Source organism: Camponotus vicinus, unplaced genomic scaffold, assembly GCF_025532165.1.
Source record: "Camponotus vicinus isolate PSW18456_S1 unplaced genomic scaffold, iyCamVici1.0 SCAF_3, whole genome shotgun sequence".
NCBI classification, from domain to species: Eukaryota; Metazoa; Arthropoda; class Insecta; order Hymenoptera; family Formicidae; genus Camponotus; species Camponotus vicinus.
Window position 1 is genome coordinate 20,266,864 of NW_028141967.1, and position 21,754 is coordinate 20,288,617.

Sequence of the window (21,754 nt, forward strand, 5' to 3'; positions counted from 1 at the left end):
TACAATCGCGAGAGTAATTCCTTCGGAGAGGAACTTTAATCGTTCGCTGATTCACGTGCTACGTCCATCGATTTCTCGCTTTTTTATTAGCCTCCCCGGAAACTTCGGCAAACTTTTCGTCGACTCGGCGGCGGTGGCGGCGACGGCGACGCGCCGAAATAATTATCGGCGCCGGGCGTGCCGATTATTCGCGAACTATGCGAACGGCGGGCTCGATCAATGGCTTCCTGAACGACTATTGTCCGGGAGAATGTCCGGTGTATATCCGTCGAGGGGGGCTGCTACTACTGTAGCTGCTGCTATTGCAGCCCCGACCGCCTCCAGGAATCCCCGATAGTCTCGCCCGCTTCCTCCGATCTCCCCCAGGGCAGAGATGAAGTTTGCAGTCGCGAGATAAAACACGACTGCTCGCGTTTTCCGTAACGTTTCGCGCGAATTCACGAGCCCGCGCGTGTTTTACGCTCCGCCCTGAAACGGAAACGAGAGAGTAACGCCGGCGGGATCTGCATAAAAAGCGATGCGGCGTCTTTCTTCTTCTCCTTTTCCTACTTCGGAGAAAAACCACGCGTGCGACTCCGTGCAAAAGTGCGAGAAAATATGAGCGCTCCGACGTGATACAATATTTCGTCTGTCGCGAAACGAATCGTTTCGACTGATATCAGTCTTGGCGCGATTTTCCGGAGGTGAAACTCACCTGCGATTGAAACGTGAGAGCGCGATATCTTGATGTTTCTTGAATAAAAGCGTTCACGCACGAAAATATTGGACAGGTTTTCATATCCCTTCAGTTTCTAAAATGGCCTGAATATCTTGTAAAATTGAATATTATCAATAAGTCTATCACTCTTTTATATATATTATGATTCTCTTTCTGCCTCTATCTCTCTTTCTTGAATAAAATAGACGATAATTGAATTCGTTGAGTGATGTATAATAAAAAAATGAATACCTATATTTTTTATTTATAATCTTTTCGTTTTCTTTTTACATGCTATAAAATTCGAATAAAAAGTGCATGAAAGAATAATAATCATGCAATATTATGTCTAAAAAAATTGCGATTATATATTTTATAAAATTATTTTTTTTTGCATAGTTAGGAACGCTTGTGATAATTAATATTCTTGCAAATATTTTACGTAATAATTTTAATCTATATAATTCGATTAAACAATAAAAAAATATATGACTCTGTTACATCTATCTTAGCATCTTTCTAGATACATTATTGCACCGCAGCGAAGAGTTGAATATATTAATCAAGTCTATACCTTGTTTTTTTACTAAAACAAGTACAAGTAATGACTTGATAAAAAACTGATGTATTATTTAGCAGCGATACCTGTCACTTGATATTACACGCGCAGACAAATATTTTCGCAAATCGAAACATTCACGCGGGTCCACGCGCTCCCTTTGGCCGATTAGCACGATTAACATTTCTACATACCCGATACCGCAAATATTTGTGGGCGCGACGCGTAATTTCGTAATACAAATCCGGCCTGCGATACGACTATGCTACTAGGCGCGACTATGCGTGCGAGTGTGCATTCGCCGGATTTAGAATCGCGTTACCCGCGAAACGCGCGATAACGCATGTATATTATGCCGGATAAAAGCGCAACGTTACTCTGCTGCAATTACAATACGCGCGATAAACAGGCACGCACGATAAACTCGTAGCGCTACAGTGAGCGCACTTGAATGTTTTGATCGAAATTAAGTTTAAATGATATGCGCGATCTGTATATTTCGATTGTCTTGGATTTTATTTTCTATAAAACTACATATCAAAACATATCCAATTATTGCATCAAATACTTTATGCAGTTTTATTATATATCTCCTTGAACAAAGAGCAAACTTTGATGTTTTAATATAACATGTGACATGTGTTGAATTTTTAAATAATATATGCAATTGTTATATATTTCTACATATATTTAGTATTTATATAAATTGATAGATCTGTGCATATATTATCAAATTCATGGATATTGGAATTTAATAGATCCATGATATAAATCTATAGATTCATGTTATTAAAAAATTCAAATACATAAATCTATAAATTGTTTAGATATTAAAACAGATTCTATGAGCAAACCTCCTTCATATTTTCCATGTTAAAAGAAAACTTTCAAGATATTAGATTAATAAATTTGTAAATCTTATGACACAGTTATTATTTTTGAACACTATTGCGAATCTTCTTTTTAACGAAAACGGTTTCTGCTGTGATTCACGGTTTGGTGATTTTACAACACTCACGGTAAATTGGTAATGTTGTAGCGTGTGTATCCGAGTGCCTTTCTCGGTGGTCGACGATCAAGATCAAATTTATGAAACTACCGCGACCAACCGTACTGACCCGTTTCCCCATTTCGAAGTCTTGGACTTTATATATTTGCGCTGCAGGTTCTGCGGTCGGGATTCCCGCGATAGGACGGAAAAGGGCACAAAGCCGAAGCCCTATCTAAAGCGTAGAGGACTTCGTGGTCAGACCATAAACACCGAGACAACATGCCCCCGAGAGAACGCGAAGTTACCACAGACACTGTCGGAAAAATACTTGTTCGTGCTACTTGCTTTTCAACGATTCACCCGTATAATACTTCAACATTTCCGATAATGTGGATTTATCTTTGTCATTCGTTAATTATTTTTTGCAATATTATAATTTTTTTATTTTAATATAATAATAAGAAAAAAATATTGTTTCTTCAAATTGTACATATATAAAATATCTATTATATTAATATTTTAATATTTAAAAACATATATATTTAATATTTATATTAAGTCATGTTTGACGTAATTATTTAATCCGAACATTTTATGTATTATTTAATTATTTAATTCGAATATTTCCGGAACGTGAATACTTTATTAATACAGACTGAGCATGAAATTTAGATTTGACATAATTAGCGGATTTGTTATATGACGTATCTTTCTCTGGCTATTTTAATTTCATTCATAAAAACATATGATCAATATTATATAATATTACTTTATTATTTTTTGATTATATGTAATAGAACATATTAATATAATGTCGTGTCTAGACACAATCTTTATTAATATGTTAGAAATATGAATAAACTTTTGTATTATAATGGCCACAAATTATAGCTAACTTTAACTTAATATTAAATTTTTCCCCCTGTCTGAAAATTTTAAATATCAAATAATTTCAAATTTTTCAATCAAGAAAATAAGTTGATTGCAAATTAAATATATATGTAACTTTAAAAATTATCTTGGATTTACTAATTTCTTTTTAATGATTCAAAGAAGATGTTTAATGTATTTCCTTTGCTTGAATGTGTCAATCATTAATTAATTCAAATTATTGTGATATAAATTAACATAAATATTAGACTTGCAATGTGTCTGAATATCCAAGCACATTAATCATAAGTTATATACTTATATAACATAATATAATTGGTCGACTTTAATAAAAAAGAAATTGAACAATATTTCATAGAGATTATTCTTGTTAAGAAGAAACATAGTTTTATCTTCTCCTATAAAAAAGTAATTTACAATATGCTAACTCTGAGCAATAAATTATATATTATGACTGGTACATTCTATTTATCGAATTCTTATAAATAACGAAGAGAAAGAGAGATAAAACCGTCTAATTAATCCGCGTATATCGGAATATCCAGGGAAGCAAGCTCAAAACGATATCAAACGCATCCTCGCGCTGAAGATATATAATTATTAAATTCGCAATATTCTATTTTCACGATTTACAGACGTAAACATCTCTCCATTCCGGACGTTATGTCCGGTACAGTCGAGCGGGCACAGACTCGACGGCGAATCAAATGTACGAAATATACGAAATAACGGAGGTTGTCGGGGGCGCGGTATACAACGACGACGCGACCAGGATTTTACATGCCCGTGGAAATTGTGTCTCTCCGTGGATGTTGCTAAAACGGGGATGGAAAACGGAGCAACAGACAGAGAGAGAGAGGGAGAGAGAAAGAGACCGGAGATCGCACAGGAGTTTGGCTGCACATCGTGCATACCGGCATATATAGTCGCTATAAACATCTCTCGCAGGCACCTACCGGACCGGAGCCATGTCTGCGAGGAAAACGACGAAATCACCCGGAAGCCACCGGCGGTCCGTTATGGTCGCGTTATGCTAGAGTATCGCGTTATAAACTTCCGTGAGAGGCGTCTCAGCCGTGTGTCCGTCGCTCTCTACGCGCCGGAGATAACGATCCGCTCTTTCCCTCTCTCTATCGCATTACTCGCACTTTGGAGGACCGCTGTTGGCTCGCATGCTCGGGTTACAACTTCATGTAATCGGTACCGTGAACAAACCACGTTTCATGCCGTTGCCCTCGAACGTTTCCGTCCGCCGTGTAATATCGCCGAGAGTGCGGTAGATTCGAATAAATTCGAAGCCTCGCTAATTGAAGCACCCAATGATAACGATAACACAATATGGCGTAACGTATACTTATTATTTACAAGAGCGCGTGAAAATTAATATAAAATTATGGCAATCGATCTTGACACCGATGTATTAAATTAAAGAAATCATTAATCGAGCTTGTTTTGAGAATTTTTTTTTATAGTCAATTTTAATGGAGCAGAAAGAAATAATTTAAAAGAATAATTAAAGCGATTTAATATTCATGTTCTAAAGCTCGCAATTTTTGTAGATCTTCGACGAATAGGAGTATGTGCGAATTGTTAGTGAAATTCGAAATCGTCGTCACGTTTCCGCGCGTCGATAAAACGATAAATGTACAATTTTATGGCGGAATTGGTATTTTATATGACTTGCGTGAAAGAGAGCGCGGCGCATCCACGTCGCACTTTTACGACGAATAAACTGTAAACGCTCCATCCGCATAGTGGCTCAAGTTATCAATCCAATTGCCGGTTTCAGAACGAGCGCGAAAAACCGAAAACGCGAACAATCTGTAAAACGAGAGAAGCGAGATACGGAGCTAACATATTCGAGGATGCCCATCATCTGTATTAACGAGTTTCAGAATTCATTTATTTGTAGTCTCGAATTTTGCATGCTCGCGATTATTTTCACAATTATGCACATTGAATAAAAGCCATTCCTTCATTTTGAATAAAACTAATTACCTTGAAAAGCAAACGAGGTAAATATTCGCCAATATATAGAATAACAATATCCTCTATTTTGTTTTCTAATGTTAAAAAAGATAAAATCTTTTTTACACAGCTTGCCAAAATGTTTTGATAAAAATTCAAAATATATTCACGTCAAATAGACAATAGATATAAAAGCCATGAATTAAAACCTATCAAAATCATTTAACAGACTTCAGAATATAATACATAGTTGTGTATAATTGTGAAGTTCGAATATATAAAAATTCCCAAGCGCACGGAAGGAAAAAGAGACGTACATTTCCGATAGTTACAAATGGAAGATCCAACCATTGTTACTGAATAATCTATCTGCTATTTCGGATATCCGGAGTGCATCCGCTAACGTAAAATCTCCCAAAACTACATCCGCGTTGCGGTTATCAATGTGTTGTGACGCAAGAAAGCAAAATGACCCCAGTTTGAAATCGTTCACAAGTGTTTAAAACTCTTCTCGGTATTTTCTGTCAAAATAAAGTTTTTGCTACGTTATATAAGTTCGTTAAAAACGATTCGCGACTAGATCCGAAATTGAGCCGCACAAATTGGCCATTTATCTTTCCATTAAAAGAGATCCTTAATTTTTTAAATTGTGCTGAAAATCCTCTTATTAATGATATTACGAGAACATGACAATATTTTTATTATATTATGTAAGAGTTTAGTAAGACTTAATAGGATTGATATTGTCTTTATTCAAGATATCATTAATCGTCCTGCAAAATTTAAAATAGAAGCGTATTTTTTCTGTAACTTTGTTAATGCTATATTTTATATCGGCTGCACAATAAATATGCCATTTTTATTTCTATATTTTTGTGTTATTAGAATATTTGTCTATGAATGTAGTGATGTAAATTTCAGGATTAACATTATTCGCGTAAATCAAGATTTTTCGCTAAAAAGTTTTAAAACTCTAAGCTTCGAATTATAAGAGCTAACGTGTTCCATTACAACTTTATTAAAATTTAAAAAATCTAAATTAAAATACCCGCATATGAGGAAATTCCTATCTGCCAGAGCTGAGTTGAAAGAATTAAAAATGATTACATTCCGTTCAATTAAATCTCTGCGACAAAAGCGCGAGCGCAGATCTGTGTGTAATATCTCATAAAATATATTTCAATATTTCTCACATCAATAAGCGTGATCCGACTTTTACACAAAGCATACCGAATAGCGACTGTACGCTAAACGGTATTCGAAATTTTATGGTCGAGCGAGACTGCACAGGTATCCTTTTAATGCACACAACGACGGAGTCATATAAATCCGATCTATAGCGGAGAGGACGAAAATTCTGAATCGGCTCGCATTCGCGTCGATCGGTCCCGAAATTGGCAACAGGCAACGATGCGAGGTGCGACTTCGGCAGATTGCGCGGAGGTGGCGCGGGACGATTCAGGACCAGCGAGCGGAGCTTACCGAATTATATTGTTTGATAAATCCGTAATGTATATAGATTCTCTATTAAATGGATTCGTATGCCTCTCTATCCTCTCCCCTACCCTCTCTCTCCCTCCATCTCTTTCGACCCGTTTCCCATCGCGCGGCAATAATGCCGGAATGATTGGCTCTCGCTGTCTGGCCTCATAGAAACGACGAGCATTTACTACTAACAATGCGCAATGTACTATCAGCAATCTACAACCTAATCTAGGGAACGACGCGAGCGCGTTTTCGAACTGCCAGCCCTAATAGTTACGTTAGTTAATGGGTCACTGCTCATCCGTTCATATATCATGCATGAAGATGACGGAGGTAGGATCTCAGAGGGGAGTATATTAAACATTCAAAACCTACCGAACATGACAATCCGGATTTTCGGGGCATCGACTCTCGGCTTTTTGAGAGAAAGCTGATTTCGTGACTTGAATGGGTATTATGGTAAGTACATGTTCGCGCAAACGTCTTACATAAGAAAGGATTGATGATTTACTAAGAGACTCAGAATAAAGACTACGAGTGTCAGAAAGATGACATATCGTGATATCAATAAAAAAAAGGTCGCAAATACGAAACAAGGTACGATATAAGATACGAAATTACTATTATTTAAACCCATTTTGGACAATTTATTCTTAGAATCTAAGACACACACAAGAATATTCTTCTATTTTTTATTTATAATATTAAAAATATTAGCAATTTCTATAATATTTTCTTTAACAAATCAAGAAACATATATCAGAATAAAATTATATATCAAATACTTTCTTCAATTCTATTCACTTATATATTATTTTAAAATAGACTTTATTTAGAATTAATTAAATTGTTAAATTATTTAAATTAATTTAATGTGCATTTATTTAATATTTTTATATTTCAGTATAAAATTTAAAGATATTAAATAGATGCACAATTTAATTAATTCTAAATAGTCTATTTTAAATAATAGATAATAGAATTGGAGAAAGTATTTTAACTTTTTTTTAATTATAATACATAATTTTTTTTTATTTTGAGATACAAAATATAAAATATAAAATACATTTTTAATTGATTCGTGTTTATAATATTACTGTTTCTTATTTTGTTCAAATAAGGTAGCATATATAAAAGTTTATTCTATATAAGTACAAAGAGTCAAATCGATTATTCTAGCAGAACTTTTTCGGTAACGCACGCGAACTCGCATGTGGTATTATCGCGAATTTTATCCCGCTTTCGGTCCCGCTATAAATCTGCAAGTAACCGAGAGTGTTACACTCAAACGTAGCAGCGAAAGAGCAGTCGCGAACACACACGAGATACGCGAATAAAATGCATCAAGCGCTCCTCCGGAAATGAATATAACGAACTCAATTAAAACCGGAGTGGGCACTCGAGAGCGCCGTAAAAACGAAGGACTCTTGCCACGTCACGAATGTCGCCGGATGAATTGAGCCGGAAGAAAGGTCAAAAAAATTCGGCCTGAATTATTTCAACGCGAAATGCTCTCGTGAAGCTTTTATCATTTACACTGAACCAAAGTCAGAACAGTGATGCAAAAAATAGCTTGTATTTTAAACTATTCTCTCTACATTTCTCATTTATAATTTTATTTGAATTAAAAATATCAAGTCTTGAATAATTGAACTTTAAAGTATTTTTAAAAGGAAAATTTAATATTTGCTAATAAGTAGTGCTATAGAAATGACAACTTATAAATAGGAAAACTTAAAATTATAATAAAAATACAAACTTGAGATAAATATAGATGAATAAAAAGTTAGAAAACATTAAAGCCGTAAAATTTTTACGAAAAATTAGGATAATATGCCAAAAATAAAATTACTACACGTATTTAATTAGTAAATGCGATAATTAGTAAATAATTACAATCTTATAATCAAAAAAGTCTTACAATAAAAAAATAATAGTCAAAATTCGGAAAAGTCCTATTTAATCTGATATTTTTAAAAACGTGATATACACAAAATTTTCGATATTCGTCTTCTTTCTTTTATTTTTATTCAGTTATAATATTCTTATAGATTTATGATAAATATATATTTGATTATAATTTTTGATTGATTTTTTATCTCAAGATTGTGTGTGTGTATATATGTATATAAAATTGAAAATTATTTACTCACCAGCACGATGCGCAACAGTGAAGTTGTAGTCTACACGATGTTGATCTGTAAAATAAACATGTTCAAATTATACAATATCTCTACAAAAAATTTTAAAAATAATTATTGCGCTCTCAATTAAACTTATCTTTTCTCCATTAAATAGATTTTTAATATAAACAAATTACATAATTTTTGAAAGAAATATTGTTAAAAAATAAATTTTTATATTTCAAAAATGTATAACAAATAAAAAAATTAATTTTTACATAAATAGACTAAATGATTATAAATCTTAAATAATTTTTAAAAATATTATATTTAATATATAATATTAATTAATATAAATATTTCACAAAATAAAAAATCTAAAATATTTTATGAAATTATAATAATATAATTAAAAAGAAATATAAGGAGGCTTAAATTATAGAGGTAAGAGAATTAATTTAACAGAAATAATAATATGATAAAATAATGAATTAAATAAATCATGAATTGCTTACCACACGGTTGCTTCTCAGTTGCCTGATGTTTCCCCGGGCCTCCTCTCTTTTTTATGCTTTGCTGCTCTTTGGCATTTACTTTGATATTCACTCGCGAAAACACATTTAATTGCGATCACACGCAAATTGCTAATTAATAATATACGATCGCACGACACTTTGTACGGCATTTCCTAAATTAACCACATGATTTATTATTATATATTGCGTATAAACGACGAGAAAACTACCGAAAAAATGATAGACAATTTACATCTAAAGTAGCGAAAAATTCAAAATACTAAATAAATAATTATCGCCCGTGTTGCAATATTGGAAAATAAGTGAAATAGTAATAATGTATAATCCAATCGATCATTTATCGTTTCGATCTCTATTTAAACACATAGCGCGAGATGTATACTTCGATAAACAGCCGGAATATTTAGGTTATGTGCTTATCGCGAGAGTTAAAATACTAAATAAATAATTACCGCCCGTGTCACAGTATTGAAAAGTAAGTGAAATAATTTATAATTCAATCTCACAAAATATATCACTTATCGTTTCGATCTCTATTTAAATAAAAATATATACACAACGCGAGATATCTCCACTTCGACAAACTGCCGGAATATTTTAGACTTTTAGATTATTCCGTTTATCGCGAGAGGGCCTTCATTTCGCAGACGAATAATTACCAATTGTAATAATTACGATCGACGACTGATCGAGGTCTCTGAGCACTTTTCGCGATCGCGTTTTAAAAGATAATACAACGAAACAGCGAAGCGGGTCGCGTGCACGTGAGCTCTGACTCGAGTCACGACGTCACAAGGTCGTTATTGACAAGGTCGCCGCTGCGTATGGCGCGCTACACACGTCACTCATTTAGTACGGAACGAGTGCCCGACACGTCACGATCGTTGACTTCCCCTCCTCCGCTACGGAACATTGGAATGTTTGACGAAATGCGAAATATTCTATTCCTCGATTTTTTAAATAATTATTATTAATATTTAGTGAACAATTCGCGTATTGTGATATCTTTTTATTTTATCAATGTCGTGCATCGTCGCGTGTTCTCGATAAATGAATTATACTTTAATCGGTGAAAAATTAACATTCTGAATATTGCGATGTAATAAAAATTTATAGTTGTCTATATCACTTATATTATTTCGATTTGTACTTGAACTTGTAACTCGTGTGAATGTAAGAAATAAAACGCCTCTTTGTTTATTACTCGATGGTATGTCAGTACGACATAATGAAAGACGTTTCATTAACAAAAAACGTCAACAACAAAGACATTGAAAAGAAGAAAATAGACGCGTCTCGCTATTATAAAGAAAATATTGGGTAGAGAAAAGAAGGAGACGAGACGATTGTTATTATTCTATTAATGTTCGTACGGCAAGGTATATCGATGTATCGTGATCGTTATTATCATTCATACGGCAGGATTCGAAGCGACATGAGCCGTTTCGTATACATATAACCTCCTAAAAATTCTCGAAACGTATCATAAATTTAACACCTACATATCGTTATATTATAATTCGCCACGTATATTTCGCGAGATTTAATTAATCAAAATCGATAATATGAGATCATACATTATTTATTAAAGTCGTATTGCCGCATGAATTTAATTGCATCGATTGTCGAGCATCGAATAATTCTATCAAAATAATTCTGCGATTTTCATCATTCTTATTCCTTCGCCATAATAAGCATAATAAAGTGGGCATCGCGTGTAGTTACATCGGGAGTGCCGTTTAAAGTGTCGCGCGAGTGTCGTATTCAAATTAGTGCGCATGTAATTGTAATTAAGTGTTTTCGCGAGTGAGTGCTACAAAGAAGCAGCAAAGAGGAAGGAGCAGACCCGAAGAGGAATCGGGCCACAGCGGAGCAACTATTTGGTGAGTAAAATTTACTTCATTTATTAGAGATTATTTGCTTGTTTACCCCTTCGCGGTAATAATGTTTTATATATTATCTGCGTGATATAAGGCACGTAAAATATATTTTCAAGGGAGATTTTTTATTTTGAAATATTTAAAATGTTTAATACATATATATATGTATAAAATTATAATTTATATAATTATAATTTATAATTATAATATTTTTATATAACTTTTCACACAAATATTTCTCAACATTGTTTAAAATATCTAAGAGTAAATAAATAAGTTCAATTGAACATAATAATTATTTTTGAGATGTTACGTAATTATTTTTTTGCTTTATAAAGTATACATATGCACAACAACGGAGTTGTAATATGTAACTGTTGTGCATTGTATAGTGAGTACTAAATTATTTTCTCTCTATTTTATATAATTATTTTATGTAACGTATCTGGAGATATTGAGAATTTACAAGAAATAATTTTCAAAAATTATATTATATGTATATATATGAAACTAGGGAAGAGAGAGAAACAGAAAGAGAGAGAGAGAGAAATATAATCGAATAGAAATATTGGATAAAGCATGAAAGAAATGCGGAAAACTGTAAAGAATTTTTCAACCAAAAATTAATGTAACACACAATGTGGCATTTATGATATATTCATTTATACCGTTAATCTGCTCGACATTTCCCAAACATTTGGATTGACGAGCGATTCTCCATCCGCGTTTTCAAGATATACAACCGGGACGTTCTCTCGGTGTTTCTTAAAGAACTTTGCCGGGCGCTTTTCACTTCCCTATTTTTGAAAAGAAAATGCTTTATCTTTCTTTTTCGCCGTTTTCCCGTCGTCATCGTAGTGCACTTACTTAGCACGAGCGGCCAATCTACCAAGTAACTGGTCTTTCAGCCGAGTATCTCCGTGGAAAAGCTCCGAGTAGAGGCTGACCCTTCTCGGCAATCGCCGAGCTTAGACAACCCGGTTCGTTGTACAATCCATTATACAGTTTTGGTAAAGCATATACATCTATGAAAAAATTCATTATACGCTTGAATAAAAGTAATTTCGTGTATGATTAATTATATTAATAGCTTCAACTTAATAATTTGAAAAATCAGCTACAGTTTAGAATAGAAATTTGATTAGATAAATTTTGTTTTTGAAAAGATCTCATCAAAGGATCAAAGTTTTATTATTATTAAGTATGCTTATTAAATGTTTCCAGCATACTTATGTATTAAATAAAAATAAAAATTTACTTATTATCATTAATTTTAACATTATTTATTATCATATATATATTTTTTATGCTTATTAATGCATTCCACCATTTATTATCATTACGTACTTTAAAATTGAGAGAAAGAAATGAAAGAAATCTAATCAGAATCTTGGAAAATTCGCCGAGAATTATTGCAAATGAAGTAGCTGTACATTACTTGGAGTCTATCGACATTACATGTAATGGATCTCGTTTCTTGTCGATGAGAACCAGGTTTGCCGAGACCGTGTCTATAGTTATACTTGATTCGAAGACCAGTTATATTCGCTAGATTGACCATTTCTGATAAGTTAGTGCCTGCGAACCATCGAGCAGAAATCGCGGAATTCTAAGGGAAAGAAAGATGAACGTTCTCTTCCTCGAATGAGCAAGTGCGCCGATAAAATCTTCGGCAATCTTTTCACAGACTTGCGGCAAATTCTCTTTCAACCGTAAAGAAAAACCTGCTCGCCGATACGCTACACGATATCTGTCTGTACGATAGACATTCAAATTATATATGTAAATTATAGAAAAAGAAATAATGTTAATTTTATTTGACTTTTTGCTTTGAAGAGAAATATATACATGAAAGAATACTTTAAAACTCGATGCATTTTCAAACAGCCGGCGTATTGGAAACGTGTACCAATATAAATATCGTGTCACAAAACAATCTCTATCGTGACAACCGTAGCTGTCACTGTCCACAAATTTAATTATTCTACATAACATATTTAACGTATGTTGTTGCACATGTGCACCGAATAGTAAATGTATTTATTCAAATTAACGCGTCTCTGCATTGCGCTTGTAAACCGCAGGAATAAGCTTTACTGTGTCTTTACAATGAATGAAATTTATTTCTTTGAGACAACCTCAGAAGGACAACATTCCGTTTTAAATATCGCGTACATAAAGTTGTGCGAAATAAAATTCGTTATTCGGCATTCGGTTGGAGTTTTTCAAAAACAACGCCGCTAACGCGTAATACAGATATACTAACGTACATTACTTTCTCAAGGTGGTAATAAAAACCGCCGCCGTGTATTTGCCCGCGCTATTTTTATCACCTCTAGAAATACATTCGAGAATACATAGAACGCCACCACAAGCATTGCTCGAATACTTTGAGTTACGTGACTGCTATAAACTGCAAGTCGGTATACCCATGAAAAACAGACGCACGCTTGGCATACAATTTTTATGGCGGACAATACATGTTCTAGAAATCGTATACATTTGTCGAATTAAACGTTCGAAAATTAATCACAATTGTTTTCAAATTCATCTATAATTATTTTAAAAAATTTTAAATTGTAAATTTTATTAACTTACGATTAGTAATAAATAATAAAAACGAATCAAATAATAATGTTACATTCGAGTTAGAACGCTTTATAAAAGAGAAAATTATTTTCACATTTTCCCTTACCAGTCAAATTAATTTTTTATTTAATCTAGAAATTTTATCAGCGTTTAGTAAGTTAAACATAATTCACTCAATGATATAATTATATTAATGTAGATTTACAAGAGAAAGAAGTTAATGAAGTAACACAGGCGAGCTGAAAAAATTGCGTGCTGTTGCGAAAGCCAAGAGAGAAAAGATCTAATTCGGAAGAAACACACACGCGCGTTTCTGAAAAAATCTCAGAATTTTATACTGGCACGTGTGACAGCGGCGCCGGAATACTTGGGACGTTTAATCCCAGTCTGCCATCGTGTTTCATATGGATTAAGTCGCGCTTTATCTCGAGGTATAATTCCCATAATCCGGCTAAATTCCCGAGAAAAAAATTTTTCGTATTAAACATTACTGGCGCGCCGATTCCCTTTTTCTTTTCGCATCTCTAAAATGAACATTACAGAAAAAGAATGGAGCAAAAAGCAACACGAGACTCGAAGAATGAATAATAGAAGTAGTATGTTAACGAATAATGTATCAATATAATTTATTACAAGATATATCATAGAATTAAAATTTTCTGTTTTATGAATTTTTGAAAATTTTATTCTCCAAATTGTGATCTTTTATACGTAAAATGCTGTTATATGTAAAATTATTACGTAACGCTTTGATCTATCTGCATCTTCATTTTTGATACTTATGTCGCGTCGTGAGAATTTCATTTTTCTACGTGCGATAGTATTATGCCTGGTTTTCCATTTTCGAGTCACGATTTAAGAAGGCAAATAGATACAGATTTCAACAAAATCTTAAGAAAAATTAAATGTAAATCAGTAACACTCTTTCGTTCCAATATAGTAAATTGAAAATTATTCTGAATTAAACTCATTAAAAAAATTTTATTAATAATTTGAACAAATTTAATAGAGAAATAGTATAACATTGAACAGATTGTTCAAATGTGTAAGTCTCGCCAATGGAAAATTATTCTTTAGCTATTTCATTTACATTTGGCTTACAGAGATAAAAGAAACGACATATCGGTTCTTTTTTCCTCTACTTCTCCCTTTCCCCCTCGTCTTGATACACCACTTAAGTCAAGGAACCAATCTACTGAGCAACTGGTTCTTCAAGCAAGTATCACTAGAGGGATTTGAGAAAAGCTAACTTCTCTCTGCAATGAGAAAGCTTAGACGTGCTGCCGATCTCTCTCTTCCTATTTTTGTATTTCTTTCTTTCTCGTTCTCTCTCTCTCTCTCCCTCTCGCTCTCTCTGAAACGTTCATTTTATTTCGAATTATTGAATTTTTAATTGTAAATCTTTAAAGTTCAAGTATCAGTCAAAATAGAAAAATGATAAAAGAAAATTAGAAATGGAAAATATATTTGTTTTGCGATCTGAGGCAAATGAAAAATGTACTTCTGCTTATTGTTAAATATTTAATTTTAATTACCGTCAAAATTATTTTCCAATTGAAATTTAATATCGCCACATGACACATCAATTACATTGAGTATATATTTAACCTATATATAATAAATATTTTGATCCCCATAACAAGGCAATAAATTAAATCTTGATAACTGTCATTATTAATGATAAAAATTAAAAGTTTTAAATTAATCTCAATGATTTTGATATATATTAGTGCTATTAAAAATGCGTTTTTACATATCATTTATATATTTATACGATAAAAAAACATTTTAAATTTTTAATATCAATAATAAAAAGCAGAGACATATGCAACGAAAATAATGATTGCAAAACAAACGTTTGGAATTTTTTATTTTTTTGCAGGAAAGAAACATATATTTGCAACAATAATTTCACATTAACAGTTATTAAAATTACAGTTACCTCTAAATATTCCTAAGTACAGTTACTCTTAAGATAACATAAAAACTCTAAATGCACTTTCTAAAAATTTTGTTTATCTGTCCTTTTTAATAACTGTTTTTGTGTAAATGTTATAATTAATGTTTAATTAAAATGAAAAATAAAGTGGAAAAAAATAAAGTAAGAAACTTTTTCACATTTTTCTACTTGCTTCTTGTTTTTTAAATTTGCTTTTTGTGTCACTGAAATTTATACAATTTCTTATACATTTTTTATATTTTTAATTATGTACGCTATTTAAAAATAAATATATCGAAATTATAATCATTAATTATTATTTATTGGTATTCAATTTAAAAGCTAACTGAAATAAAATTGTAGTCTTTAATTATTATTTATATTGATATTTAATTGAAAAGCAAACTGAAATAATAAAAATAATTTATGATATATATGTATTCTTTTTTTGCAAATCATTTATAATTAAAATTCTTCGAAAGCTGCGTACAATATTGTATTATTTCTAAAGTAGAATGCAAAAGTTGTCTAAAATAGTTAATTTGTTACTTGCTTTTGGAAATAATAATAATTTAAAGAAATGCTCTGAGGTTAAAACCGACTCTTTAAATAATTTACTTGATATTTGAGATATGAGAAAGAGAAAGAGATATGTGTAGGAGTTTATTATTTGTAAACTCTTCAGTTCTTTTTAGATTAAACACGAAGGCAAAGAAGATAAAATCTCTTTCGTGCCAAGTTGCTTAATATTTTAATAAACTTCTTCTATTATGCTAAATCAAAAACTAGGTAGATGCTAGCTAAATTAAACGCGTTTAGTGGTTCTTACGCTTCCGTTAATATCAGTTATACGAAAAGGGAGCATACGATTAAATCGAGAGAGATTACGTGAACAAGGATATTATACAAAACAAGATATTAACGAGATAATTTTCCATTTCTCGCATTTAACCATGCGATTAATATTAATAAATGTAAATATAATACTTGCCAATCTTACTTGTCAAAAAGATGCTAAATTAAATTTAATTAATTAAGCTCTTTGTGTAATTCATCTTTGGCAAAATTAGAGCTTTTATGCACGATATAGTATCTCTAATTGATTTTGCTGCAAAGCAACGAGAGAAACCAGATCGGCTTTCGTTTATGTCCGTTATGTCCATACTTCGCATTTCGATGAACCATCACGTCGCACGTTTAATTAATCCGATTACAAACGAAGTTATTCTCGATATTCTCGCTTGTAACTTGGTCGCCGCGTTAATCTGAATCGCGAACTTTAATAAATTACAATTCTCCGTCGCGCCAGTATCTAAGTCTATTTCATTGAAAAGATCAGTACGGAGATTTCGAAATGCGATAACCGACTTGTAAAAATCGATCAAAGGGTGAATGCACGTCAATGCACGTGAAACATGTTTTACTATTTAAATCATCATTATTTCTCTATTTAAGTCATCAATTATATTACATAAAAGAATTATAAAAGCAATTCAATTGCAAAAATTTTATAAAGAAAAGATTATTCTCGATATTTAATTATTAATTATTTATTAAATAATTAATTATTTAATATATCTCAATATTTAATTCTTACAAACAAGAGATACGCCTTTTAATTTATTCGTTAGTAATATTATTCTAACTCGCCCTTTAATTTAATTCGCCTGTCAAGTTATATAAAACGAATGCTAGTTACTGGTGAATAAAATTGCTTATCAATCTTCGCTTCTGTAGAAAACAGTGATATTAAATTGTATAATGTATATATAATCTTTCATTCCCACATTATAATTTAAAGTAATCCTTAGTTGCCTGTAACGTATCCGTGAAATTTCAAAGTGATGACGCACTTTGTAGACGCGGACCATTCAACGTCGAATTTTCCGACGGTTCTATTGATGAAGAACTTAGTAGATATGTGTCGGAAATATCTCCGCAGTTTATTCACGATGTAATCGCGAGAACCACCTCATCGTCCTCATGAGGAAATCATTCGTGTTAAACGACGGTACTTGTCGTACGAATCTTTTTATTCGTGCGATTAACTCTCACGAGACTCGAGAATGGCGATGTAAGAGGGCCTGTCTTTTCCATTCTCTTCTCGCTCGCGAGAAGAATATAAGCGCGTAATAGGATAATCTGAGACAGGTGCTACGTGTAGATAATATATGAGAACAATATTAATCCCCTACGATCTTACGTGCAGCGCAGCGCTTTTTATAAAAAAATATATGCATCATATATAATGTCCTGAAATTATTTAAAACTTGTAACGTTAAAACAGTTGCTGATTCCTAAAAGGTTGGCGATAATAAAAAAAAACATTATATATTGGACACACATATAGTACAGTAAAACTAGAATAAGATTTTATGTTCTGATTTTTCACACTTATCACATTCGCCAATTTGTTTTTAATAAATTTGAAACATAGATATATTCTCCCTTGACAAAAATATACATTAATACATTTCTCCTACAAACATGTTTCACCGATATTACCATAAAATAACCGTATGATAATGTTATGGAAGATGAGCTCGTAGTTGGACGAATAAATTTGCCGGCTACGTGATCGTCTTGCCAATGTCGCGATCGATAGCTTGTTGCGACTACGTGCGGTTTTCGACTCCGTTCCGTTGTAACGACGATGCCCAGCCGAGGACGAATAACCACTGATTAACGTGCTCATGCCCTGTTGAGCGGAATACGCTCCGACAGCAAATGAGAAAAGAGAAATTGTAACGATAGAACAGATAGATCTTGTTTAGAAGAGGGAGATGAACGTTCCCGAATAGAGCTTCCAGACATTTGATTGTCAATATGGTTGCACACTTTATTATTAAAAATATTACGTTACTTCCATTTTCGCTGCAATTTATTATTAATATATTGCAATTAATATTTAAATTATTTGATTTTCATTTTTAATATGTATATTATATATATTTAGATTATTGTTTCTAAATTCTATCAGAAATAGTTGATTGTTGATGAACTTCAGCTATTGATTTATTGATCTCTTATTAAGACAACTAATCGCGGTGCGTTTATTCAACGTTTTTTTCACGTCAGTACGTGACTATTTCGCGAAGAACCGCGTTTATAATCTCTTCGTTGAAGTTCCACTCACGAAAACGAGCGATTCATTTTCAACGTCAACGTTACATTTCGCGTCTGATTTTTTCGAAAATCTCATATTAACTTATGGCCGAATCCGTTATGAGGTTGACGAACGATATCAGAGAGCTATTCTGCATTAAAAAAAATTCTGATATATTTTACAAATGTGAATTCACGGCAAATAAAATAATAGCAATTTGCAAAAAGTGCAAAAACAAAAATTATCAAGTCACTTTTTTATGTACATAAGTACACTGCCATTATACATTATTGCAATTCGTATTCGATTTGGTATTTTTAAAGTGATATATCTCTATTATTAAAGGAGAGAGAAAAAGCGCGAATAAATGCTTAAAATTATTGAAGAATTATGAGAACAAAATTCTTTGTTTTCACACTTTCGCACCAAAATTTTCTTAAATATAAGTATTATTTTTATGGATTTTATTTTTCATCGATATATTTTTATAAAACTCAATTCTAAGATTCTCAGTTTTGATCGATTTAGAGATGGCTTCCGTCTCTCATTATTCATATCGTAGTATATGTTATCCAGTTTAATATAGTATCCATGTACATAATGTATATGGTATGCATTGAGAGAGGCGAGATATTAACGTGCAGATACGTATATATGCCTGAATGTGTTATCACTATATGAGGATGAGATCTTGCTGTGACTCGTTGATTTATCATTTTGATCGACAAGATACTGGAGTGCTTCTGCGAATTACAAACTGCGCAATACGATAACCGAAAGCTGATCAACATGCTGTCGCGAATTATTATTAACTATACGCATATGATAAGAACATTATTTTTATAGTAATTTTTAAGAATGACGAGTATATTTTTACATCTTCTTCACGCAACGGATTATTTTAAAGAACTCGCTTAATTTACAACATATCGATTATTTAAGAAACTATGAAACTGTTTAAAACAGTGAAAATAAATCCAATTTATTTCGCCAATCTCTCCGCCCGATTTGCTCGCATCCACGAGGGAACATTCGGCGAGTTCAGTAGCTTCAGCAAATTGTTATTACTATCGTTCAAGTTTTCCGAATCGCAATGGCAAAGCCCCGCAGGCGAACACCGACGATTCTCCGCGGCCCACTAATGGCACTCCTGCGGAAACTGCGGCCAACATGATTCTGCACGATAAAATGCACACACGGAAAGCTCGCGGCGAGAGTACGCACACGGAGTTCCAAGAGCTAAGATGTGGAAAGAACATTTTGACTTCTCGTACGAACACAAAATAATGGCATTCGTGATCGAATTAAACGTACGGATCACGTAAAAGATCATGTAATGATATTTTAGGAAATGGCGCTAGAAAATTGTTATGAGATTGATAACCATATCGAATGAATAGAAAAGACAAAAATAATTTTTAATTATGAGAAAATTAATGAAAAAAATTGTCGCTTACGTATAGAATATTTATTGCACAGTATGTGCAATAAAGAGGTGTTCATAATATCGACTTTAATTGATGCTTCTATCGAACAGCTCTTAACATAATCAGTGCACTTAACGCAAAATTAAGGTAGCGATGCAATTGCGAACAATTGCGAAGCACAGCATGACTGTTCTCCCAATTTGATACTCGTTGTATTACACGTAATCATCGTCGCATACAACGGCGGGCTCGTATTCAAAGCCACCAACAGAGCCGTGATATCGCATTTGCATGGCACGAATGGCAAATACCAAGGAGATGAGCGAAAAGATCTCCATTATCAACGTGTAAGCATTATCATACTAGAAATCATGTTTATGTTTATCTCTATTACATTAATATATTTAAATTTTATTTTACTGTGTAAAATGTTTTTTAAATAATTTATGATGTGTGTGTGCTTTTTAAACGTCATTAGGTTACTTTTCAGAAATTTACATTTTTGTAATCGCATTATTTCTGACATTAACTCGAATTTCAAAAGCATTAACTTTAAGGAAACGTCATTTCCTTCTCTTCGTTTAAAATCGCGTAATTTTGGCATAGCGCATCACGATTCCGAGGCACCGTAAATTATATGGTCGTTCAACAAACTTACCAGGGTCCGTTAGGGTGGTACTTTGTGGCCCGCTAATAGCACTTTTAGGGAAACCGCGGCGACGATTTTGCACTATAAAATAGTCGCGTGGCAAAACGATCGACCGCCCATTCGTTCGGCGGTGCAACAGAGATTCGCGAAAGCTTACATATTCCTTTTTTTCTTTTTCTCTTTTTATATACATTCTCATAGATTTAAATGGTTTCACAAATGCACGCAATTCACTCAAAGGGCTTACTACGTTGCACTCGAGATAATGCGCATCTATGCGATGAGCAAAGATACGTAATTGGAATATAATTGCGATAATGGATAAAAGAAGAGAATTAATTGCAATATCTACGGCGCTCGTCCAAAAATGTTTCGAAATTTTATTAATATAAATTTTATTAATATACATAAAAGTATGCAAAAATAATTATCTTGTGAAGCAAGCCCCTATTACATTTTTATCATAAAATTATTATTATAAAGATGCTGCATCCATGTTATAATTATTATTATACATTAAAGAAGATTTCAAAAGCATGTGATTAAGCCAACAACATTGTTGTTTTAAATCTTTTTTCGCGGGCAGTTTTAAAAATTTCCTGGCGAAGTTTCAAATTCACATCAGAGAAAGGAAATTTGATTAGCGATTAGAATAGACAGGCGATGTAATACTGGAATTCCGTCTATAGCGAATTGTATCATCAGCGTTCGATCGGTACAAACGATTGCGCGGGATACATTAGATCGTAGCTGTTCACTTCCGCCCGCATTTTGATGCCATCCGCCGACGAGATCGGCCGTGATGCAGCCTCATTAAATTCTATTAACGTCGTGGCGCTCGTATTTTCATCTAACTGCTGTAGGGTCGAACCGACACGCAAAATTAGCCGCGTTACGCTGGTCAATCGCACCAC

At 32.8% G+C, this 21,754-nt stretch overlaps 2 protein-coding genes across 4 annotated transcripts in view; one reads left to right on the forward strand and one right to left on the reverse strand.

The window, feature by feature from the left end:
* Dip-lambda (Dpr-interacting protein lambda) overlaps positions 1-21,754 on the reverse strand; it is a 146,186-nt gene that overhangs the window by 94,253 nt on the left and 30,179 nt on the right. For all 3 annotated transcript variants that reach the window (XR_014437628.1, XM_083093131.1, XM_083093130.1), the window contains exon 2: positions 8,745-8,789. The gene's annotated coding sequence lies outside the window, so the exon portion shown is untranslated. The remainder of the gene's footprint in view (positions 1-8,744; positions 8,790-21,754) is intronic.
* LOC145967980 (luciferin 4-monooxygenase) overlaps positions 10,127-21,754 on the forward strand; it is a 91,613-nt gene continuing 79,985 nt past the window's right edge. Inside the window, exon 1 of the mRNA XM_083093129.1 lies at positions 10,127-11,133. The gene's annotated coding sequence lies outside the window, so the exon portion shown is untranslated. The remainder of the gene's footprint in view (positions 11,134-21,754) is intronic.